Below are 27,757 nucleotides of genomic sequence, written 5' to 3'. Positions count from 1 at the left end.
CTGGAAGAAGGACTGACCATAAGACCTGTAGTTTGTTCCATGGCCAAGCTAAAAATGGTGCCTCTTTTTCAGGTAAGCAGCAAATGCTTGTAAAAACGATAAGTCTTTAAATTCATTTTTTTCACTGAAAACACAGTAAGAATCATGTTAAAACATTTTGCCAGCATAATAAATAAATAAATAAATAACTCAATTTCTCTATAGAAAAAAAATGTTTTTTAGTTACTTTACACAACTTTTAAACTGACAGGAAAAAAGAATGCTTCCATTTAAAAGAACAATAGATGACTAAAAGAATTTTTGAACACAGGTCAGATATTAGAAGGAATATCAGCACTACCCCACTAGTTAAACATACTAATAAATGTGGAAGTGGTCATATTTTTATGTTTAGGGTTAAAGACAAAGCTGTTAAATATTTGAGAAGGGGTGACATCAATAATAAACTGGAAGTCAAGGAATATGAATGGATTCTGTGAATGAATGCTCACACATTTCCTGGATTGAATCAAATAGTGTCACTGAAACCAGTTTTGAGCATAAGCAAATATCCCTGCATTAATATTGTTTTATTTTAAGGTTTTAATTGATTGTTAATTGTTTAATTGACTGTGCATGTTTAATATATAAGTGGACTGTTATTTTCTGGTGGTATACACTGATGAAGAATTGTTTGAACCTGAAAGCTTTGTTCCTGGATTAAACAGTTTGTTTGAGTAGCATTGTCCAGTTCTTTTCATTATATGCTTGCGGATTTTACAAGTGGACTATGACTTTATTCTATACTTTGGTTTTCCTTTTGATGGGGAGTGTCTCCCAGCTTGTGATATCACAGTTTGCTGAGCTATGGTTTTAGTTTGTACCTAGATTTTTTCCTGTGATAACCTCAGGATCTCTCTCTCTCTCTCTCTCTCTATATATATATATATATATATATATATATATATATATATATATGACTGAACCATGAGTACATGAATTGCTTTTTGAGCAAACAGTCAGGAATTTGAGGTTAGACCATGAATGTATCGCACAGAGAGATTGAGATCTCCCTACAGCCTGGCAAACCTGACTTCTTGTAGTGGTCTGGACATTTAAGGGGCTGGAGAGGGGGAAGAAAAAGACTGCATTTTCGTCATTTCTCCCACTTCAGGATGGAAGGAAAGATTTCTGACAATGACTGGATGTGTGTTGCTGGTGAAGGTGTCAAAAAATCATGAAGCAGATTGCTGTTATCATTCAGCGTGGGGGGGGGGCTAAATCTTATTGATGAAACATGCAGTAATGCACAAGACATCAGTAGCTTCAACTAGTTAGGGCATACAAAAAAATCTCCTTGTGTGTAGAACACCATATGTGACTCTGTCAAACTCTTTGACTGCTTGCTCTACCTGTTCCTGACCAGCCACTGATGCAGTATCAGCCCAAAGTGATAGTATTGAGCATATTACGGCAAAAAAACTATAGGAGTAGCCCTGTGGAGCAGATAAGGGTCAGCTGCAGGGCACACAATGTGTGCCAAAAATTATAATAAAAAAATAATCTGAACTGAATGTTCAGTCTAGATGAGATGATGTTTCAAGATCATTGCCTTAATGCTGCTAACACTGGCCTCACTGAGAGCACTGACATTAATGCAACCAACGTTGCACTTGTTATGTAAAATATTATGGAGATGATGATGCGCTGCTACTAATACCTCTTCAGGATCTTTACGTTATGTTAGTAAGAGAGCCAGGTATCTTATCCATAAAGAATAGTAGGGATAGCATGGTACACCTTGAAATTAGGTCATATATCACAGTGGATGAAGATATGGTAAAGCAGTTTCCCAAACTGACTTTGTACTGGGTCTTATAGGCTGTGTCAAGTGTAAGGAGATCACCAAGGTGGAGAAGTGTTTATCTATCTCTAATGACTGATATTTGATGGTGAATTCAGAGGTTAATCCCCTTGGCAGAAAGTAAGCTGAGAGAGAGGCTCATTCTTCCTGAGACTGATGTCCTCATTTCCTCTTGCTTTCTTCCTGTCTCTCCCAAATTATCTTCACTAAATCATCTTCTGCTTTCCTGTACATGTTCTTGAGCCACTGTAATCCATTTTGTTTTTCTTTCTCTGCAACTGAGGCTAGTTTAGCTTCTGCTCTGATGTCATACTTCCTTCATCTGTCCCACAGTATGCACCCCACCATCTGTTTCAGGCACTTCATGTCCATAACTTCTAGCCTACTTAACTGCTTTGCCTTCCGCACCCAGATTTGTGGACCATACAGAAGTGTTGTTTGCACCACTGCTTTGTACGTCTTACTTTTCAGCTTCTTTTGGCATTCATTTGTCACACACTGTACCTGACACTCTGTACTAATTGCCTGCAGCTCCTCTCATTCTAGCTTTAACCTCCTCATTCAGAGTTCATTTCTCCTCAGTCTACCCTCCCAGATGCTTAAAGCTATTAACCTGATCCATTATTTTGTCTTCTGTCTCACTTTTCAGCTTCCTCTAATTTTTCCGAATTGCTGTCACAGCAACTGTTTTCTCTGTACTCAGCTTTATATAATTTTTCTTCAGTTTTGCATTCCATGTTTACATCTTTTGTTGACTTTCCTGTTCAGAGACTGCTTGCATTGCCACATCATCTGTATACAACAACTTTATTGATCTGTTCCATCTGACCTGTTTGCTAATGTAGTCCTTCGCCAGCATGCACAGCAGGAGGCTCAGAGCTGAACCCTGACGCACACCCACTTACACTGAAAACTCCACCATGAATCCAAACGCGGTTGGTAGTTGTCTGATTGTGTTCTTGTACATAGCCTGCTCTAACTCTAACAGTATTTCAGTGACTTTGAGCCAATGCAGGACTGCCCAAATGAGCTTTCTTAGATTCTTGTCATATGATTTCTCCAAGTATAGGAATGCCCATTTGGACTCTTTCCATATCTCCAGCTTCCTCTCCATTATCTGCCTCACTGCAAACATAGGAGTGATTATGCTGCATCCCAGTCTGAGCCCAGACTACTCACCTCTCATCTTACTTTCTACTATTCTACATATTTTTTATCAGCCACCCTCTCCAGCTCTTTTATGCAGTGTGATAGGAGTTTGCTACATCTATACCACCCCTTTGTTTTTCTATAATGGCATTAGGATATTTATTCTCCAGTAATCTGGGATACACCTTTCCTTCCATGCTGCTATTAGTACAATCTGGATGCATTTTTCCTTAACTCACCAAACATCATGATCCCATCTGCTGTGACCTCATTTAAGCCTGCTGTTTTCCCTAACTTAGTTTTACTTAGTGTGTTTTAACTTCCTCTAGGAGGGCTCTTCTTCCTCTTTTATTATAGGCTGTAGATAGTACAGTACAGCTTCTTCTGAATTACCTGGGAAGTACTCTTTCTGTCTGTCTTTGATTTCCACTGGACTAAAGAGCAGGTTGTTGTTGGCATCCCTTATAAATGCTGTCTGATGACTATCTTCTTTATCTTTCTGTCTTTAACTTGTAACCTGATAGACTGCAATTGTGCCATCTGCTGAGTCACTCTGCAGAAGATGATAGTGTTTCTGATGCCTTTGCATTTGCTATTGTGACTGCTCTCTTAGCATCTTTGCTAGCCAAATGATATGTCAAAAAGTACTACTTCTTAGCCTAGCTCATCTTTTCTTCCTCCCACTTTTCCTGTGCTTATTCTTTCTTTCTTTTGATAACTTCCTGGACTTCTGCATTCCACCACCAACTTTCCTCAGCTGGCTTCCTTTCATACCTGGTCTATAGTTTTCACACTTGCCATTTTGATACACAGCGTTTCTTCTATAAATCTACCTATTTTCTCTTCTTCTTGATGTGTTAGAGCCCCAAGTCTTTCCTTGAACCCAAACTTTTACTCTACTTGACCACCACATCATCAGCCTAGTCTCTGTTGACTTTAGAGCCTTCTCTGACCAGTACTTGGAGCTGGATGTGGCCACCTGTGGTTTAAGCTTTGGGCCAACTGTTTTATTGGAGTTGACTTTGCAGTCATCAGTTTAATAGAACCTTTGCCCTCACACTTCCTCTTCTTACTGGGGAAAGTCTACCTGTGTTGAGTATTGACCACTCTTGTATGAGATCTTGTGATTATCTCTCTTGCTGAGCCATATGTTGGCCACCATCAACTCTTTGACTAAAGTCTAGAATGGCTTCTCATTCTTTATTCCTTTTACCCAGACAGTCCTCATATCCTGCTCTGCCCGATCAAACATGAGCATTCAGGTCTCCCATTATCACCACCAGTATATGTAGTTCTGTTATATATTGTCCTGTTTTTAGAAGGTCCTGCAGTTAATGCCTGAATGCATTTCCTCACCATTGTAACCATGTGAGGCATAGGCTGATATTATGAACTATTTAAACTGAAGTCTGATTGCCAAGTGTCCATCCCTAATTCTGATGACATTCTTCACTTTCTTCAGAAGATTTTCCCTCACCACAATTCCAGCATCATTTCTAGTCTGTACTCACCCTGAGTAGTAGACTCTAGATTGAAAGTCAAATGGTTTGCTTCTAGTCTGTACTCACCCTGAGTAGAAGACTCTAGATTGAAAGTCAAATGGTTTGCTACACTGTGGATACACAATGTCCACTCTTCTCCTTAGCATCATGTCGTCCACTTCTACTTTCAAGCTACATCCTATCAGTGAACTTATATTCAGTGTACCAACTCCTTAGTTTATTTTTGGCAAATTGTTTGGCTTTACATCCATTCCAGTGCAATTGGATACTGGGTAACTAGTAGCTTATTGAACCAGGGCTGCTGAGCTTTATGGTGGGCACATGCTGGCCAGTAGAGGTACATAAACATTGACCTCTCCCACCATTTTTATAAATTCCTGCTATAGGTGAGAGGGTCTTCAACCTGCTTATCACTAGCAAATTCCAGTGCCCATTTTTGATGGCATTAGTCCATGTGACCAGATCATCAGGGCCAATATTTACACCATCAAGTTTGTAGCCCTCAAATAATGCCTAAATTGGTGGGTCTATATAACTCTTTCCTTGCTATGCACCACCTTGGATCTGTGTTGCTGCTGTTTAATTCTATTTAATTTATTGAGTGAGTTTAAAGTGCAAACACCCAGTATGTTTTTTTTGAAGTGGGAGGCACTCCTCAGAGACAAAAGAAAACATGCAAACTCCATATAGACTCCTGTCAGAAATCATGATTTAAGGTGAAGACTTTAATGTTATGACAACAATGTATATTCCTCAGCCTCTTTCAAGGGTATCAGAATGGAAGACTGCATAAACCTGCTACAAGCATATGATTAAAGAACTCTTTCTCCATTCTGCATTATATGCCAGTGTCTATTTGTAGGTGTTTTTGGTAGTAGCTAGGATGAGTGCTATAAAGCTGTAGAAAGAAACTGGGGTGATAACCCACTTTTTTTGCCCCAGTTGAGATTATGAATGGGATTCTGTCTTTCAGCAACTGCAGATAATATAGGCAGATATCAGATCATGCAAATGCCTTAGGACCTTGATGAATTTGGGAGATGAGGCAAGCTATGCCAGTACATTCCACAGGGATTTGTGAATGATGAAGATGAATGCCTTTGTTGGCCTTTCAAGTCATTTTGATTTTTCAGCACTTTTCTTGGAATTGTCTGGCAATGCAGATCACCTGTTGAATCATGATTTAGCTTGAATCTACTGAGAAATTGTGTCAAGATTTCTTCAGTGTGGAATGAAATTGGTTTAGAAAAATGTGATTAAGTATTTTACCTACAATTGAGAGTTGGCAATACACCCATGACCCTGAAACTAGTAAACAGTTGGACCCAGAGCTGCACACTTCAGTATGTTAGCAATGAATGGTTTGAGTTTTCAGGACTAGCAGGAATCAAGAAAGTGTTTCACGAAAATTAATTTCCCAGTTGACCTTCTTTACTAATTTGGGGCATCTTAAGGGTAGTCCCACTTGACCACAGCACAGGCAATGATCTAAGTGTAGGAGTGGTTAAAGCTTGTCTAAAGGCTGTAAGCTAGAAAGGTTACTAAAGAGGTAGGATTCAAGGGGCCAATATTATTTCATAGAAATCTACTTACATCAAACTGATAATCTAACCAACATCACTGAACTTCTCTTCATCGAACATTCAAATCAGTGAATGTTTTTCCCAGGTAAGGAAACTAGTTGGCCATCACACCAACTGACACACAAACACATTAAATTAAAACCAATAAACTAGGGGGGGGGCTATGCCCCCCACACCTCCTAATGTGGGGGCTGCACCTCTCACATCACCTACTTATACAGTGGATATAAAAAGTGTACACACCCCTGTTAAAATGCCAGGTTTTTGTGATATAAAAAAATGAGACCACAATAAATAATTTCAAAACTTTTCCCACCTTTAATGTAACCTATAACCTGTACAATTCAACTGAAAAACAAACAAATCTGTTGGGGGAATAAATATAAAAAATAAAAAATGTACAATAAGCTGGTTGTATAAGTGTGCACACCGTTAAACTATTACTTTGTTGAAGCAGCTTTTGATTTAATTACAGCAATCAATCTTCTTGGGTAGGAGTCTATCAGCGTGGCACATCTTGACAATATTTGCCCACTCTTCCTTGCAAAAGCCCTCCAAATCTGTCAGATTGTGAGGGCATCTCTTGTGCAATGCCCTCTTCAGGTCAGCCACAAGTTTTCTATTGGATTTAGCAGGTCTGGGTTCTGGCTGGAAACTTTAATTTTCTTCTGGTGGTTCCATTTGTTTGTTGATTTGGATGTATGCTTGTGGTCATTATGTTGAAAAGTGAAATTCCTCTTCACCTTCAGCTTTCTAGCAGATGTATGAAGGCTTTGGGCCAAAAGTGACTGGTATTTGGAACTGTTCATAATTCCCTCCACCTGGACTAAATCCCCACTTCCAGCTGAAAAAAAAACAACCCCCAAAGCATGATACTGCCAGCACCTTGCTTCACCATGGGGATTGATGTTCTTTTGGTAATGCGAAGCATTGTTTTTGTGCCAAACATGCTTTTTGGAATTGTGGCCAAAAAGTTCAACCTTGGTTTCATCAAACCATAACACATTTTCCCACATGCTTTTGGGAGACTTGATGAATTGTTTTGCGAATTTTAACCAGGCCTGGATGTTTTTCTGTGTAAGAAAAGGCTTCCATCTTGCAACCCTTCCCCATAGTCCAGACATATGGAGAATACAGGTGATTGTTGTCACATGAAGAACACAACCAGTACTTGCCAGAAATTCCTGCAGCTCCTTCAGTGTCGCTGTAGGTCTCTTGGCAGCCTCCCTGACCAATTTTCATCTTGTCTTTTCATCAATTTTAGAGGGACGTTCAATTCTTTACAATGTCACTGTTGTCTCATATTTTCTCCACTTTTTGATGACTGTCTTCACTGTGCTCCTTGGTATATTTTTTGTACCCTTCTCCTGACTGATACCTTTCAACAATGAGATCCCTTTGATACTTTGTAAGCTCTCTGTGGACCATGGCTTTTGCTATAGCAGGCAACTAAGTAAATGTCAGGAAAATCCTACTAGGACAGTTGAACATTATATGGGGTTAATCAGAGTCTCTTTAATTGATGGGAGGTGTGTGCCCAAGAAGACTGAATGCTGTAATTAAATCAAAACATGCTTCAACAAAGTATTAGTTTAAGGGTGTGCACACTTATGCAACCAGCTTATTGTACATATTTTATTTTTCATATGTTTTCCCTTAACAGATTTGTTTGTTTTTCAATTGAATTGTACAGGTTATAGGTCACATTAAAGGTGGAAAAAGTTTTGAAATGATTTATTGTGGTCTCATTTTTTATATCACAAAAACCTGACATTTTAACAGGGGTGTGTACACTTTTTATATCCACTGTATATACCAACTCCGAGATCACACTACAGTGGAGAAAAGGGCAAATTAACATATGTTAGCAAACTAGTTTCCTTACCCGAGAAAAACTTTCACTGATTTGAACATTTGATGAAGGGAAGTTTGATGTCAGTTCATTGAATAGCAGTTTGAGGTGAGTAGATTTTGATGAACTGATATAGACCTGGATTCATAATGTAGCTGAAAGAAAGACAGCATTTCCATTTGATAATTAAAGTAAAAGTAATTTGAAGAGGCCCAGCACCAGCTGCAGATATAACCATGCAAATCAGAGCCAGAAAAACAACCTGAGTGAAACAGAGTAATAAGGCCGTTCTTGCTGCACACATAGAAGTTAATTTTTGGAGTGCTGTAGGAATACTTTATTTTATCTATAGGGAGTCTTTACTTGACAATGTGGCAGAGCAGGATAAGTTTCAGGTTAGCTTTGCATTTCACTTACCTACCATTAAACCAATGTCCAGACTGTTTGTTATTATTACTGAGGATTTAATAGAACTTTTTAAAATAATTAATAATGTTTAGGTTTCATAACCAAATGATCTTTCTGGTGAGGTGTTCAAATTTTTATTTCCATTGCCTGCCTCACTTCTTGTAGATTCAATGAATTATGTCTTACATGAAAACCTATCTTCTAGTTTGTGGAATGAAGTCAAAATCATTGTAGAACCAAAGTTTGGCAGGGTTAGACATTTTTTATTATTAAAGAGAATTTAATAGAACCTTTGCCCTCACACTTCCTGCAAATGTAATGAATTATGTCTTACAACCTCCCCAACTTCACAGTTTATTGAAAGAAATTAAAAATCAAGATCAAATTTTTAGTTCTTCATGCCACCAGTTTCTGTTTCACATTCTTCTGATTACGAGAAAACAATGAGGGCTTTTAAACACTGGGGTGACTCGAGTATATCAGGAAGGTAATAAGCATTCAGGACACTTATGCAAGAAAATGAAGAGGTGGTATTGTTGAACATGACAGATTAGAAGGCTTTCACAAAGTGTATCGTACTTTCCTAATTAAAACACTACCTGACTGATGTTCTATTTTGAATAGGCAGAGATGGCCCAAATCAGTAGCAGGAGGGTCATGTTTCATTTAAAATTCAAAAGCACTGCTCTCACTATATCATACCACCAAACTGTCCAGATTTTCACAGAATGTCCATATTTTTGCCTTGTATTTTTGGTCTGTTCACTGAGGATCGAAGTCACTAAATAATGGCATACATTTAAGTTTCAGACTTCATATCTTTCAAAAAAATAATTATAATAAAAATTCTATTATTCTAGCAACTTACTAACTCTATAAGAGGAATGTTTTAAATATGTCCCTATTTTGGGGCCTTTTCCCCTGCAAAACCTAGGCTTTGTCCAGATTTATTACACTAAGAAGTTAAGATTTATACTCTATTCACTTGGTTAGGAGAAAAAGGCAAACATTTCCTCTTTCACAATAGGGAAATGATATTGTTCCCATTTCACTACTTCTGTTTGGCTGCTATGTGGAATTATTGGTGCAATTTTTAAGGGAACTGCAATGACAGGGAGTGTTTAAGAGATGTTAAGAACGATTTTTGTTTTGTTTTTAAAGACATTTTTTTTATTTATTTAGCTTTCCCTGAAAATCAAACATTGCACTATTTTGATCTTGAAATCTTTTTAATGTGTTATATACATCATAGACCTGCTCCAGGATTCAATAAAATCTCTGTAGTCTCTGTGAAGAGGCTACACTGAATGCTCCCATGTACATGGCCATGGTTCCCCCTCGGTAGCTTGCCATATATATTAATCTTAGTGCACAGCTAAGGGAGAGCATAGTAACAGGGATATTGAATCTATGTAGGCAGAAGTGTAGAGGCTGGTCAGATGCTACATACATGGTGAGGCTCCCTGTAATGTTCCCTGGTACTGTATAAATGTGCTGTGAATTAATAGTTTGTGTTTTAAATTTCACATTTTTTGTCTTATTTTTTTTTTAATGTCCGTTTGCGTGGAGCAATGCAGAGCACAGCAATGCCAAGCTGTGCTTACACATAGACAGCTGACACCTGCCAGACATCTAAAAATAGAAACCAGATGTAATTAATTATTTATTTTTGCCTGTGTTTAAGCCTGCTTGAGTGGTGCGGCATGGTAGCTTAGTAGTATATGTGAAGGTATACTAGTTTATATACTATCCAAGTAGGTAAATGGGTAGAGTAACAGCCTAAAGCATCGTAGGTCCTAGGTTCATGTCCCTAGCAGGCATACCATTTGCTTAATGTAATCTAATTTTCTGTTTAATTTAAAAACATAACTTTTACATTTGGAAGAGCTGTGTGGTGCTAAGCACTGCTTAAATGTGATTAACAAGTACTATTGTTTGCACGTAGCTAAGCTTCGCTATAACCAATGTTGTGCGAGTTTTCAAAATACTCAGCTTCGCTTAGCTGGTTTGCATTATGCTAAGCAACACTGCACATTTTTGAATGTTGCCGAATGACATGTAAGGGCAGGAAAACAGCCTACATTAAAGAAAATAGGTGGGAATTCTGCAACAGTGTTGGAGTGGGGGCATGCTTTCCGGTGGTTTTTCTTGGGCTCCTGATATGCAGTTATGAACCTAGGCTGCTGCAGGGTGATTACCAGGGCTCGGAATATAAGGCTGAGGCCTGGGATTGGATGGCTAGGGAACTTACAAGTGTTACTGGTATCCCCTGCACTGGTGAGCAGTGTTGTCACCACTATGATGACCTGAAGCATAGAAACAGGGGAACTTTGAAAACCTGGGTCCAAGAGGCCAGGGCCAGGCATGCCCCAGACATATGTAAGTATTTCTTCCACTATTTTACTAAAATGCAAGCTGAATGTGTACAAAACTGGTATGTAGGTATGCATAATGGTGTGCTTCGCTCCCAACAGCTGCAGCTAAAAGGGCTCGCAACATAAAGTCCCATGCTGGGTGCCTGGCCAAGTTAAACCATGAGTGTGCTAAGTACATATAGAATATGCTAACTACAGTTCAATAAACAATAAAGAATAAACAACAAAAACTGTAGTGCAATAAATTATCAATTAGAACTGTATTGCAATAAATGAACAATAACTGTATTGCAATTAACAATAAACAATCCCAATAACAGTAAGCAAAAAGGTGTAAATCAGTATTGTTGTGTCATAACATAATTGCACTAGAGGTGTATGCATTGCTTGTCTATGGTAAGGTTGCTGCAGTCAACTGTAAAACTAATAACTGTAAAATGCAAAAATAATGGTCTGAAAAATGTATCGCTCAACTCATAGTATGGTTCAAGGCTTTCACCAGGACAGTTACAGTCACATAATGCTCTCTTTTCCTTCTACTCGGGCTACAATTCCATATCAACTCCTTCTGCCGCAAATTCACCTGACACATACCATCCTTCATCACCCCTAGCCTGTCCTTCACTTACAACTCTCATCTCACCTTAAGTCCCTAACCGGGCACTTCATAGCTCTGACCAACACCTCCTCCAAATTTCCAAACCTAATAAATCCATAGGAAAAAGTCTCTATAGTCATGCAGTCTCATCTTCCTGGAACAAACTTCCTCTCTATATCAGATTGTGCCAAAACTCTCCCAATTTCAAACTTACCCTAAAGGAATACCTACTCATCTCTTGGGCCTGCCCCTGTAAAGATCCTACTTGAAGCAATTCCTCCTCCACCTTATTTTCTCTCTCATCTACTGTCTGTATTTTCTTACATCTTACACCCTCATGCATGTACGTTTTACTTCTATTTTCAGTAACTAGCACCATTTTTAATCTTAATTCCTGTATTAGATAAATCTCACTTATATCTTATGTCCATTTCTCTGTACATTCCCTACCATTCTCCTTACCAGACTCCACTCTATACCTTATATTTCCCTAATTCCCTATTTTCTCCCTCCTTGTCACATACATGCCATTCCTTCCCTCTTCTCTAATCTGTTACTGTACATCATTTCAATCCATGTAATTTTAAGATTGTTTGCCTGTTTCAAAGTTTGTATAAGATGAATTGTATTCTCTTTGTATGTTTGGTTAAATTTGTTTTTCATTGTAGCAAATTTAAGTTTGTATTTGGAGCTTTTCTCCTCGGGTCTCTGATGAAAAAAGGGCATCTGCCCAGCCAGACTAACCTGGTTAACAAATGGTAAATAAATAAATACATACATAATGCTCCAGGAACAAAAGGTATATGGGTGAAGTAGTCCACTTTATGGGCAGATATGATATGTAGACTTCACAGATAGTTAACACCAATACCAATAAAGTGTTAAGCAGCATTGTAGTTTCCTAAATACATCTGTCTTAATATTTGCAGTAGGGCTGTATTCATTGCATGTCTGTTCTAAGTTGCTTTAGTCAATTGTTACATTATTTTCAGATGTCTCCCTGTAGTCACAGCTTTTGGGTTCTACTCCCGTTGCCTGCCAACTAAGGCATGACAGCTGTCTAGTTTACTTAATGTATACAAATATACTTCTCAATTGTCACGATTTTTCATAATGTCATTACAACTGCCTAATCTGTCTGTTTCATGATTACCAGCTAAAATGATTACCTGGAATACAATGTATTTTCAAATCAGTTTAAAGAACACCTTGATAGTTTTGTAAGTCCACATTATGTGAAACTGTTTTGTGTAGTTGTGTACCTGCATTTGTTAGTGCTTGGCCCATACTGTCCCATGCTAATAGCTTGAGAGGTATGTGCTACATCAGCTATAGAAGAATTGTAGTCATTGTACTCACAACTGACACTGCACACCTATAGAACTATGTATTACCAGTCTTTTTAGGGATATCATCTGCAATGTCACTAATGGTATGTTTTTCTCTCTCTCTCTCCACCCCTTATCTTCTTTAATTTATTCTTGTTATTTATTATTATGACTTAATATTCACATATTTTATTAAATTAATTGTTTGGTTGGTCTTATTGTTTAATTCATACTGGCTTGCTGTTAACATACATACCGTTATGTTACTTAATGTTGTGTTACACATAATATACCTTAATATGTATGATTAATAAATATTATGTTCCATTCTGTTAATACTAATGTTAGTTTGTTACTAACATTAACTTATTGTTATAACTACTTTACTACAGTGCATCAAGGTCGGCCGGTTCCTCATGATCCCCCTACCTTGCCTCCTCTGGCTGTGGCATCGGGTCCCAGCATGTCTGGAACCCAGCCTGGTGGTGCCCCCTCTGCTGCCCCTGCACTACCTGTGGCATCGGGTAGTACCACTCCATGGGATGGGGATGGGGATGAGCCACCCTCTGGGAAAGGTGGTGGAGGGGTAGTTGTCACCTGTGATGAGCTGCCAGGTTTGGTACACAGGGTCATCTATTGTGGGTTTGGAAAATACCTGCATCAGATGGAGAGCATGCTGGCCCCCCTGGTGAGGCAGTCTCAACCCAGAGCCCAGCCTTCACCACGGCCTCCCTCAGGCAGTGATGGAACAGTGCCAAAAGTACCATGGGTGGGATGTGAGTCTTGCTACCTTGTGGAGGCACATTAGACTGAGATTCCACAACACCCTTCCCATCCAATGTCTTCGCCCCTCTCTTGTGTCACACACCACCCATATCTGCTGTTTTGTCTGTCTGCAAAAGCTTTCTCACTTACCCAACTTACCTCCCCCACATGTACCTATATCCCTTTCCCAACATTCCACTGTCACCTTAAAAAAATGGGCACCTGTCCCAATATATATATATAAATATATATTGTCCTATACATAGCTCTCCACTTTGCACACATAATTTGGTCCAACTGCCTTAAAAATGCAATTATGTTGCCCTCACCCCTCTCTCAGGGACTGACAGTCCAAAGTCATCTACAAATTCTGTCAAAGTGCACAGTTGTTGTTGTTGTACAAGAAATGGATAGCTATGGTTCTTTCCTACATTCTTCCTGCACATACCTCCCTGCCTTTCACTGTGTTTTTCCCCCTTCTTGCACCCTATTTCATCACTTGCCTATCTCCCCATTTTTCTTTTCTTTATATATTTGTTGCACGACACTGAGCGACACAGCATGTCACTCAGCTTCACTAAGAACAGCTAAATGGAGCTATATTGATATATGTGTTATAAATGATAATAAACATGTAAAAAATAAACACCTGTCCTCTATTTCATACCCAAGACCATTGCATCTGCACATCACTGTATTAACCTGCCATGCCACACAGCTGTTAATTAAAACAGGTGGTTTAAGCAAAACATAGTAATTATAAGTTACAGTCATTGAGTGTTTAAATGGAGATACACATCGTGCAGTGTCACACAAACTTGCTTAAAGAGTAATGGAAGAATTGGGAGTGTACCTTGGAATCTAGTGCAAGAGTATACCATTAGAAAGCCAAACACAGAATAATGGATGTAAGCAAAGTCATTATTGGCAAAATACATGTTCAACTGGGACCCTGGTGCAGAAATACATCCATATAAACCATACACATAATGGATGTAAAAAATGTCTGTCGCAGCCTGTATGTGAGTACTTATATCTTGCAAATACACCTGCTGTAACAGTGACCCAGTAGCTCAGTCTGTTAAATTCCTTACAGATATATATTTTGTCACACACAGTCCTGAGTTCAAATCCAGTGGTCTGTTGCATTTAAATTACATTATTGTGATGCCCGCAATTAATGACCAAGTCATGCACTCCTTATCCACATAATGCATTTCAAATTAAATGTCTGCTTTTCACTGATGGAAGTCACAGGCCTGCAGATAGGAACACACTTCACATATCCCTATAGCAAAACTATAAGTGCATAAAGTGTCATGTCATGCAATAATACGTGCAGTAATATGCATTCACAGAGGATTTTAACTCAGGTAATGCAAATGAGGCCCACAGATATCAGAGTGCAGCACACAATCCTTTCAAACTTGCACTACAGATTAGCACAGCTGCATAACTAACATACACATATGAAGCTCCTGCTTGTAACAAGGACTGCCAGCATATGCATTCCAAATGAGTACCAGACTGTAACACATGGCCTGACAGTTGCCCAAATGGTAAAAATAATGTCATATTTATCCCCTATGTTACTCAAGGACACAACAAAGTGCATGTTGTCTAGTACTCTGTCAGTGATACCATTGCATAACATACATACTTTAAACACATGCCTTAACTGGAGTGGAATGGGTACCCTCACTCTGACTCTGCCTCTACAACAAGGCTAACACAGCTCCCAAAGCTTGTTGCCCTCCAAAGTGTTCACACTCTCTGCCTATCCTATCACCTGCAGCAGCAGCTGCAACCTGCAGCACACACATCTCTATGTAAAAGTACCTTCTACAGACCTACCCTCTATAATGACATAGTCTCCTAACCCCAGTAATGCCCAGCACAACATATCAGAAAGGACTTGTAATCTACATGAAGGCCTTATATCTTGCAAAGTGGTTGCATGTCACTGGCTGATAGTGCAAATCAGCTGTGTTGGCTGCAGTTAGCATTTCAGAACCACAGACTGGTTAAGAGGCAATCGCCTGCTAATGAGAAGCATGTTAAAAAGGCAAACAGATGGCTATGGGGAACCATTCTGTATCAGATTTTATGCACACAGAACACATGTTTAGAAAAACTTAAATATCACCAAATATCAACAGAGGAGTTTTGCACTTCATCAGGTATGTAACCTTTTTGTTTACAACAGGATGCAGATGTGTGAATATACTTACACAGAATAGGGATTACAGCATTAAGCCTTTCTTAGAACTGTGATAATTACATGTCATTGATCTCCAGATTTGTTAACACCTACAGAGGAAGTACAATATATCAAGGGTGGAATGTTTTTTATCAATGTGGCACAATGGTCTCATGGGATTGTCCCTTTATAGTGGTTGTAATAGCACACTGCTATTTGTTTGGCACTTTTTTGACATATTATGAGGGGGTTTGCCCCTAGGGAACACACTACAATAAACTGCAGTGTTGGGTGTATGATCATACAGTAGTATCTCTCAGGGCACACATGAGAATAGCTGAGTATTGCTATGACTGTTGCTAGTATCTTAGTTGCATCCACATGCTTAGTATGTTTTCACACTGTGGAATATGACATGTGTGATCAAGCAGTGGATACTGCCAGCCATTCTGTTCTTGCTGTATCTCAACATAGTGTACTTCTACTTATGTGATCCTGAAATGTGTTTGCATTTTGCTGTCTTTCAGGAAACACATATCCAAGAAGCCGTGCACCTTTCATGGATGCAGAGAATGATATTATAATGAAAGGCATCTGGCAACACCATGATCTCCTACTGTCCAGGAGGAGGCAAAACAGGGAACAGCAGGCAGCAATGTGGGCTGACCTTGTCTGTGATGTGAATGCCACAGGTAATCAGAGCAGGACATATGAGCATGCAGAAGAGCAGCAGATGTAGACAGGGATCGTGGCATCCCCAGTGGAGGGCCTGCAGTGGAACAACCACTCTCAGCCACTGAGGAATTCCTGGCAAACCTAGACACACACGGCAGATCCCAGGCATCCATCACACCATACATCGTAGAAGTGGGTGGCACATTTTCCATGACAGACGAGCATGCAAGTGAGCTTAGTTTGATCAGCATTGCAATACTGTAGCATTCAGTGTGTCAGGGTGTACATACTCTTATGTCGTTGTCAGATCTTTGTTCATGGGGGGGGGTGGTGGTGTTAACTGCAGTTTGACTCTCATGCTCAGATTTTGGCCAATATAACAATTAACACGGTAGCTACTATAAATGTGAGATATATAAACATATTACCTTGTTGTGGTGCAACATGTGGTTGTACTGACATTACCTCTCCCTCAACTTTACACAGATCCATCAAATATTGGGCAAGGCCATCATCCTGCTCCTGGTAAGCATGACACTGTTTTGTTATAGATGTAGGTTTACGGCAATGTAATCCCTAAAGTGTCATCCCAGGCCTGCTGCCTGGATTGCTGTACTGTTGATATGATTGCCAACTGCACAGATATATTCTGACTGTACACATGTTAGAGTCATACCTATGCCTTGTAGGTGTGACCACACTGATAGATTGTGGTATTGTTAGGACATTACAGATTGCCATATGTGTCAACTGTGCAAAGTCTTCACAATGTCATCAGTGTACCTAATTGTTGCTGATGAGATTGCTGTGTAAAGAGCTTTTATTTATAAGTAACTACAGCTGTTTGTGGGAAAAGTAATGTCCTCTTGCCCTACTATATGAGGTTAGGTTTTAAACAGGTCTGTAATAGTGACAACAGTGTATAGAGCTTTACGTATATTGCAACATAGTATGCAGAGCATAATAGTGCAGGTATTAATGTACTTCTTTTTCCTTTCTTATCACAGGTGACTGGAGGGGTTGGTCTCTGTCCCCTACACAACCTGATTTCAGTGTCTCTTCACTTTGATGATGATGATGGCCACAGTGAGGCACATGTGGGGGTTTTAGGGGCTGAATCTATCCCAGAGGTTGACATCCCTTTTCTGCCTCATTGTCACTACACAGAGTCAATATTCCCCACATACCTAGTCCTTGGAGGCCACATATATTGGACAGTCAGAGAGTGGGGACATTGAACAGGAAAGTATGGCAGCTATGACTCCAGTAAGTGTAGACACTGGCCATAGCCAGAGATCTGGTGACATTCCACACAGGCAGATTGATAGGGGTGCTTGTAGGAGGCCTGCTGTCCATCCACCCTGTTGTAGGTGTAACAGCATGGATCACTCAGTGCATGTTGTAGGCCATCATGGAGGCACAGGCACAGATGTATGCTTAGGGTTATGGACGCAGCATAGTCTGACATCTGTGACTGCCTCCACCGCATTGCTGACACCCTGGTTCAGTTCACTGATGGAATGGAAAGAAGGTGGGCTGAGACAGACTGCATGCTATCTGTCTTGGAATGCACAGTGTGTGTGCTGGAACATCTGGTTGGAGTTGAGCGTTGGACTCATGGACATAGGTCAGCAACCCCATCTGCTGAGAGTCCATGTGGCCATGCACAATCACGGTCCCATAGTGGCAGTACATCTAGCACTACAGAGGAGAATGTTCTGTCCACACCAGGACATGGTAGGCAATGGTTTTGTGGTCTTGGGTGTTCCTGCGGAGGACACGATCCCAGCAGACAGCAGTCACCATCAGGTACTAGCACCATTTCTGACCTTGGGCATGGAGGTGCCAGTGCAACTCCTGGCAGAGCCAGTTCCAGTGCTCGGGATCAGAGACAATGAACTGTCAGTTCTACTATGCACTGTTTAAAGGTGTCCAACATACACTCATGTAGGGCTAGCACTGAGCTTGACTGTGTACATGCACACAGTCACAGGTCCCCTACAGACACATACGGCACATTTCCATGGTCCATCTTGCCTGCTTTTCTTTCTGACTTTTGCACATGCTGTCAACCTTTTGGGTGAGCCTAGGCCTCCTGCATCCCCACACACCACACTGTGCAAGTGATGATACCTGTGCCACACCCCTGTCATCCTCGTCATCTATTCAGGGAAGTGAAGCTATGTGTCTGATTCACAGTATGACTATATAAATTAACATGTAGTTATGTAATGCACTGTTGTTGTGCCATGCCACTTGTAGTGGTTACTGACAAATGCTGTATGCTGACATTTGCATTGAGTAAGCCACATAATTTTGTGTACCTTATGTTGTATGATGTTGCAATGGCTATACACTTACACTATGAAAGGTACACTATGCAAGGTGTGTCATGGACCTGTTTCTGTTTCAGGATTCTGTTGGGGACACCTATGGATACACAGTGGCAATAAATCCATATATGTCACAGCACAGGATGCAATGGGAGCATAGAGGAAATATGTCTTCAGCAAGGTACAACACTATATGTGCATGGCTTCTTAGGTTCATATGTGTGTAACAGGCTAACAAGAACAATGGTGTAATTCAGCATACTCATGCATTCCTAATCTGTGAAAAGGTGTAATACCCTTGATAATATCACCAGAGTTTTAGGGCCTAACACATCTACAAGCTGTGATGATGGAGATTACCCATCTACAAATTTCCTGTGTTCAGTACAGACATTTATCCAACACCAGTTATGATTGTCTTGTTCTGCATTCCATTGTGTAACCTGAACATGATGTGTGTCACAGCAGATGTGTGCTTCACATGCATGGGGGAGGCCTGTTACACATATGGTGTAGTATGTGTTAACATTCCTGGCTCTCCAGCATGTACTATTTATACCACTGTGATGGTGTAGGTGTGTAGAACAGGTAAGACGTGTTAGTCCTGTCATGGATACGCAGGAGGTACACAGTGGGATCTGACACCTTACTGTATGGTAACAATACAATCCCCTCCAAAGCATTTAGGAGACAGACTACACAGGCATAGTCTTGACACAGACTCCATAGGACATGTTATCTACAATGTGTATTGGTGTATCATGGAACCTTTGTGGCTGCTACAGTTGTAAAATATGCCTGTGTATTGACATAGCAAGGGTGCCATTGCACACAGTGATAGGTGTGATGAGTGCCACATTCAGTATAGCAATGGCAGTCTGGCATTTACATCCCATACCTTTCTGTATAGGGTGTACAAAATGGAATGCATTCTCACATCTTACCCACCAGTGAAAGTCAAAGGCTACATTGCTCTCTGTGTCCATAAGTCCATGAGTAATGGCTCAACTGTGTGTGATGTGTGAACACTCCTATATTTTCCAGGGGTGGATGACTTCCCAAAGGATAATATAGTGCAGTCATTGGCATTTAGTATTTTCCAGTGGCTCAGACAACAACTGAATGTGTGTCTCAGGCCATCCTGGATAAGTGCTGGTTCTGTGTGGGATTCACTGACAGCTCCTAATATGCAATCACCTGCTAATGTAGTCAGTCAGAGGTCACTGACAGCGGCTGTGACTGCAGATAGGGAATGGCTAGAAAGGTGATGACTGATGTCATTGTAGCATAGGTTTCCCAATGCTTTCTTCCCAGATTATGACTGTCAGACACTTGCCTATCCACCAGCTTACATAACAGTATGTAGATAGCCTACACAGTTTCCAGTGCAGCTTGCTGGCCTAATATTGTCAAACACCTTGTCAGGCCATGGTAGGTGGAGTGAGTCTTATTCCCATCATCCATTGCATAGTGTAACACTCAGTGGGGTCCACAGTTACAGTCAGTGGACATGATTTGGCATTGAGCAAAACAAACAGTGTTCGGTCTAGTGTCTGTAGGTGTATGACAGTGTTACTACTCGTATCCATGCTAACTCCTTTCATGGCATTTCATGTCACATGACTCAGAGATCTGGGAACACTGCTTGGCACTACATGCTAGATGTCCTTTCTGCAACTAAGTGTTGCAGTTACTTCCAGCATGTTCCAAGAAGAGAGTCATCTAAGGTGTCTGTAGAGATCACAGGCAAACTCATTAGGGAAGTGTAATATGTATACCCTGTGAAGGTAAGGTGGGGGTTCTAGACAGGTTTTCTGCAGTTGAACACTACCCAAGTGGTGTGTACTGGAAGGACACAGTTACCTTGTGAAGACTGTGCTAAGTATGGGAGTCTACGGAATTGCCTGGCAACTAGTAATGCTGGTCTCACCGCCACCATTCTCACATAGGATATCATGCTCCAATATGTTTTCTGTCATCACACACAAAACATTACTATACAGCCCATGATGACAAGCAGGACACAGCCTGTTTGTTCATCCACATAGCTGTCCCACATCATGAAAGGCTGTGTAGGCTTCACATGCCTTCTCAATGTAGATGCCTTGATTAGTAAACACGGCACTCATTTGACTTTTGCATGTCTTATGCCTTCTGTTCCAGGTTTGGTGGTATGCCACTAGGCAACTGACAAGAGAGGAATTAAGAGCACTGATATAGTGTCACAATATAATGTACAATGCCCATTAACATAGACATCAAGTCTTGCTGAAACAATCAGCGCACTGGCAGTGAGCCATTGTAGGTGGCAATTTCACAGCTATTCATGCATCCTGCCCTTTAACAGATTACTGGTGGACATCTGCATGACATGGCTGTGAGGTCTATTGCAGCAGACTGACCACTTTTGTCCAATGTGTGCCCACCTGCTACATGTCCTAGGCATGTCATACTGTACAGTTATGTACCAAAAAGACATGTCTGTGTTCCCACATCATGTCACAAAACAACCAGTGTGCTGTCTGGTTGCTTGACAGGCATCGTACACTTTCAAGGCCAACATAATGTCAGCAAAGTTGAACAAGTCCTCTATGCATGAACGGGCATCTACATCGTCACTGCAAGGTGTGCCTAAAACCCTGTGTATCGGGCTGTCAACCCCAAGGATGTGGCAGCATGAACATAAAATTTCAGGACCTGCTTCTGAGATGTTGGGAGTGTCTCCACCCCTCTACTCCTATGACACACAAACACAACATATGACAGATGTGACTGCATTTCAAACCTTGCTGCCATGGTGTCTCCAACAGCAGTCATTACATATGGCAATGAGCATTATGCCAACATGCACAGCTCGCATCCTGTACCACCTGCACCAACATCAAACACACCTGCATGTGCACAACTTTTTACCACATTGTCAAATAGCAGACACCTCAGAAAATCCTTCCTCTGGAGAGTACAGTACATATTATACTGCATGTACAATTCTCTTACTGGTGAAACACCCGAGGCAAAACAAAAAATCACACCTCTTAGTCATAGGTGATTACATCGTGAGACACATCGATGTCTGTGCCAAGTGGCTACATATGGGAAAGATCACAGGTAACTGTCTATGGGTTGACACAATAGGCCTTACCACACATTGCTGCAAATCAAGAAATATCATTTAACATAATGTTGACATCATAGTTCCTGTAGGTGTGTATGACTAGAGACATACATCACCAGCCTGTATGCAGACATATGAATGAGCTTAGCCAGTCTGTGTCTCTTGTGGGTATGTGCATAACTTTCAGCTGCAGTTAAACCTCACCTAGGATGGTGGCTCTATACACACACAAATTGCTGGAAGTCAGTAGTTGCCTTAGTGTGTGGTGTCATAAGGGGATCTATTACATGTCTGTCTGGGATGACTTGCTCAACATACATCAATGCTTCATCAGTGATGGTCTTCATCTCTCACCCCTGAGATTTGAAGTACCAGCCAAGGCTGCTGACACCCCCACAATGCATCTTAGATGCACTGCTCAGGGAAAAGTTAGCAATGAAAACACCATCTTTATACAACATCATGGTTATGCTGCTACACGCTGGGTATGGCAACACTGAACCCCACACTGTGGAAGATGTCCGCACCCTGGATTATGCAGACATGTGTGCAGTCAAGGACATCTGGTTCAAGGCTGCAGACAGCACCACAGCCATACCAGAGTACATGTCCATCCACATCTTTAGACCTCAAAATGACAGTGTTCAAATTAATGCAGGTGGTGTATACATACTCATTAAGTATAGATACACATCCAGATTTTATGAAACGCTGCGATTTCCCAGAGACACTGCAAGTGCCATTCAGTACTGGAAGGGCACATAATCAAGCAATAGCCAGCTACAGGAGCAGCTCCATGAATCCAGACACCCAATTGTGCTTATTTCTATGTACATGTGTCTTTCAAGATTTATCATTACACCATGGTTTAGGGTAGCATTAAGTGACCATCAACTGTGTTGCTTAGTCATGCTGCAGCTAACATGCCCAAAGGATAGTCCAGGTCCTGTACTACAGTGCCCTGGAGCAGTGTTGTGAGATCCTCCCAAGGGGAACCAACATATTGCATCATGTGTTTATCAATATTGGTAACCACTGAAGCCCACCAATGTGAGGTCCTCCCTGGTGGGATCTGACCACAAGTCAGTCTCATTAAAACTACAAGCACTAACCCCCCCCCCCCTTGTAGACAATACAGACATATATTTCAATAAATCCATTTATTATATCCTGTGGGATGGTTTACATAGCATGACTGCACCTCCCCATCAGATGGGACAGGCAAGTATACAGAGCCCTAAATCTATACATTATGCCAGCAGCATTACAACTGCATGAACTCAGCTGTACCTGACAGGAGGAACACAGGCTCCTCATGGCACAGCAAACCTTCCTGGTGAACAATTGCCATTATCAGGATGTACAAGAAGAGGCGGACAATGCTGTGTGACAGTTGGGATGAGCCCACCCCCCCCCCCCCCAAATGGAGGCACAACCTCCTTAGCTAAAACAAGCACATACTGTTATTGTGATGTTGTGTAGACACAGTAAGTGACAACATTTGCCAACCACAGAAAGTAGGACCACAACACACAGTATAGTTACATGTGTAACCTCAAAGGACAGGCCCAGATTGTTGGTGAACTCATACATAATGATGCCACATATAATGGGTCTGTACTCATAGCTAACCTGTAGTCCCACAGGTTCTACATCAAGTTCACTCCCCTGTCCCTACCACATATGACACATCACATTTCTACATCCTGTCCCATAACTTCCATATCTACAGAGCAGGTCATAAATGGCCTCCCTATGGAAGATACACAGCATCTATTGGACATGGTAACATCCTAGGCTGCATCCTATATGGGATCTGACAAGGATTACTAACACCATTGGGAAGGCCTTTCAATCCTCATGAAAACACTGGCTGCACCCCGACTGAGTGGACAGTGGCAACTGTTATATCCTTGCACAGAGGTGGTGCATCCTCTAACCAGCAGAACTATAGATGTTTTTGCCTGAGTATCCATATCTTTATGCCCATAGGGGCAATCATCATGAAGTTGATCAGCACACATATATGTCATATACACACAGTTGACTGTGCACAGTTTGGATGTCTGACAGGTGATCATGATGTTAAATATGGTGGACATTTCTGAGGCAGTCACTAAGGACCTGGGCAAGGGAACATCAGGGCATGACAATGGGATTGTTCCCCTGGACTGAGCCACACCATCTGACTATATCCCCCACTCAGGCATCATTTACAAAGCACCCACTTAGGCATCCATGGTACTATAATTGTAGGGGTCACTAAGTGGCCCATCGATGACACACATACTCAACATAGGGATATCTGACTCCAATAGCTGATCTATAAGCAGCAGTGTTCAACAGGACTCAGATCTGGGTCCTCTACTGCTTGGAATCCATTTAACCACGATACAAGCTAATACTGAATGTCTGTGGCTAACACTGTTGGCTGATGCTTGCAAACTGTGAGCACTCATGGAGTCTGTGAGTTATGTCAATATCCTACAAGAGGGTATTAATGAACAAATGCCTGTTGACATACTAATGACCATAAATTCCATGCAAATATATACGTAGTATCATTTCCATCACTAACACCTATGTACTTGGTAAGAAGCACATCAGTTGCAATATGTGATGTACATACTCAGGGGTGAAAGAACTGACACATAGACCTGGCCAAACAGGTGTGCACCTAATGTGCCTGAGATGTTTCTCCATTGGTATGACAGGAACCATATGTCATAGCTGAGGGCACAATCACCTGTAACTGACATACTCATAACCTCCATTTACTCTTCCCTCAGCACACCAATATAAAAGTGCAATGTCCATTTGGTAATGGACCTTTGCACACAGTACTGGCACTTCATTTAACAGTATGGTCCCCTCACAAGGGAACTTCATGTCTTCAGTATGTGTTCAATGGGGATCGTCAGAAATGAGTGTCATGGCCTATAGACTACTCAGACGTGATCTCTGCTTTGTATACAGAGCAATGTGTGACCCTGCTTGATTGTAAATGCGGCATATCTGTATGTGGCATAGTAGATGGATTACTCAGTCTTGGACATTAACCTAGTACGTAATGTTAGTAATACATGCTGGTGGGAGAGATTTATCTAGAAGACTTTAACACACCTTTGAAACAGAACCCTGGCTAATGACAAGCAGAGCATCTCAGTGCACCTCAGCACATGCCATCTGTATGATTCCATGTGTGACTGTCATTTCACCATGGGTCTTCTGTCTGCATCCATCTTGGACTGGGGAAATATGTGCTGATCATATAAATAAGAATATAAAGTTGTCTACAATTGTGAGAGCTGTATGGCCATTATGTTAGTGAAGTTCAAACATTCAATGGTTCCATAAGCTGATGTAAAATGCTCTAACAGCCACACACACAAACCATGTCTACACTGAAGATAGCACCATTTTCAATTACTGCTTACAGGACACGGCATGGCACACACATAGTGGAAGCTGGCTGTATGTAGATTAGAACACTTACCTATGTAATGGTACATGCTACAGATCACAGTACATGATGCATGCAACTCACCTCATATCTGCTAGTTTTTTGCTTTAGGACATAATATACTGTATTATGGTTGACATCAGCAGACCTAGTTGTGGTCAGGCATTTGGAAGGCCACATCACCTGCTGCAAATAAAATACTGCAAAACCCTAACTGTTTCTAAGTTAATGAGGTTATCATATTTATGCCATATGGATATACATACACACACACACACACACACACGCACGCACGCACGCACGCACACACACACACACACACACACACACACACACACACACACACACACACACACACACACACACACACACACACACACACACACAAGTGGCCTTGATTGAGATTAGAATCCCTACCTATCTAGACTTTTTCACTATATATCATAATACTTATCAAATGTGCCACAGCTTAAGTATGATACTATAATGGCAGCTGGTAGTCTTAAAGTAGATGACATCATCAGGCCTTGTAGAAAAGGGAAGTTTGGAAGCCAGCAACAACTTACAGGACCAAAAAGTGCATAACCATTGTGGTTTGATAGCCAATGAGGGATTTTATGTTGCTTGGCAAGGGGAAACACACACACATGCACCAAATGGCCTGGAGTGAGATTAGAACCTGTACCTATCTAGTGTAACACACTTTAGATCACAGTAGTTATCACACTTGCCATGGCTGATGTCTGTTTCATATATGACTACAGGCACAGTACTTGTGGATTACACAGACTAGCCTTCTGTTGAACACCATCTGTGGACTGCAGAGTGATATTGCTTCACACTGTTTTCAGCATCTAGTTTCCTAGAAATGAGATAACCGTTATTATCCTAGCTATTTGTCTACAGTTACCAGTATAGCCATATGTGACTGTTTGCACTTGGATTAGCAAGGCTGTGGGCAGGAACAATGTACTCTATCTATGCATGCATAGACAACATTATACATTACATCATCTGCTCACCTGCTGCTGTCTATGTGGTGACATCCAGCAGGCACAGTGGTCTGTAGGTAAGTGCATTATGTACTGTTGAGCCATTACTTTGGATCATCTGAGCAGCATTATAGATGTGTGATAGAGCAACTTTACTCGCCATTATTAGGGTATGTAGGACAATACAGACATCCCCACACATATTTATGTATATAACAGGAATGTATATATAAATGTAGCTCTGTGTATGTGTGTGTGTGTGTGTGTGTGTGTGTGTGTGTGTGTGTGTGTGTGTGTGTGTGTGTGTGTGTGTGTGTGCTTGTGTGCACCGTTCAGCAGCTCTTACTAAATCTAAAAATGTTCACACCATGTAAGCAGTGTGGCACGATACCTACACAGAATTAAAAAAATGTAGGCTTTATTAAATCCTCCCATGTTGTTTTTGAAACATGCATGTAGGTTTTGAGGTAATAAGCAGCATGTGGTCATTTAGAACTCGCATTTGAACATGATCTGCTAGTTACTGTTTGCAAAGAGTGGCATAGAATTAAAGAAATTAGAAAACTCACCTTCTATTCATACATACTGTCTAAAGTTGATTTAATTTCTTTTTGTTTTTTTTTTTATTACTAAATGCATTGGATGTTTTTTTGGTTTGTAGGCTATGTTGCAGGAATTATTATTTCTGAGTTTGGAAAAGCAATACAAAGTTTGCAGCATAGAATACAGATACATATACCTTTCTGTCTATGTTTTAGTGGGTATTAACATGCATTGTAGGTTGATTTCTATTTAGCACTGGTTTCACTGTTAAAGATGGAATAAAAATAATCAAGCATTGTTTTGTCTTTTGCATATCTGTATCTCAGATATTAAGGCAAGTTTTAATGCATGGCAATCCATCACACATTATCACTGTTTAGACACACACACACACACACACACACACACACACACACACACACACACACACACACACTGTGTGTAAGTGTATGTTTTATCAGGATCACATTCATCCTAGCTTCATTCATCAGTGTATAATGAGCTTTGACACCTAACATATGCTGTCTGCTTTCCTGTTCCCACTGTCTAGTTCACATTCTAATTAGAATATGTATTCTGACCTTGTGCTTCCGTTTATTATTAAATCTAGAATAGGTTTGTCACTGTTTTGTATAGCAAGCTTTCATGTAAAAGATATGAATCTAGGGGTATTGTCCTAGTTTCATTATAAATATTTATAATCTGGCCAGTAGCTATTATACTTGTTTCTTTTTGTTTAAACTTGAATAACAAATGTTTCCTCTTAGACTTGCCTGCTAAATTCTGACAATACCACTCAGCTAATCTCGCAAAGAAATAAAGTCACACATTTATCTATCATTGCTGGTAACTACTGTCCAGCTTCTTTGGTGCACAGATGCTGCTCTGAGTCTGACTGAAAAGGCCAGTCATTAGAGATACCCTTCAGCATCATATTTACTGTCAGAGATCTGACTACATCCATCATGGAATCTGTAAAACTGCATTTGTACCAGAACTATACTAATATAAAGGAACTTGCTATCTCACTTTA

This window comes from Protopterus annectens, chromosome 2.part2 (assembly GCF_019279795.1).
Source record: "Protopterus annectens isolate FY-2018-M chromosome 2.part2, PAN1.0, whole genome shotgun sequence".
NCBI classification, from domain to species: domain Eukaryota; kingdom Metazoa; phylum Chordata; order Ceratodontiformes; family Protopteridae; genus Protopterus; species Protopterus annectens.
This window is presented reverse-complemented; position numbering follows the sequence as displayed.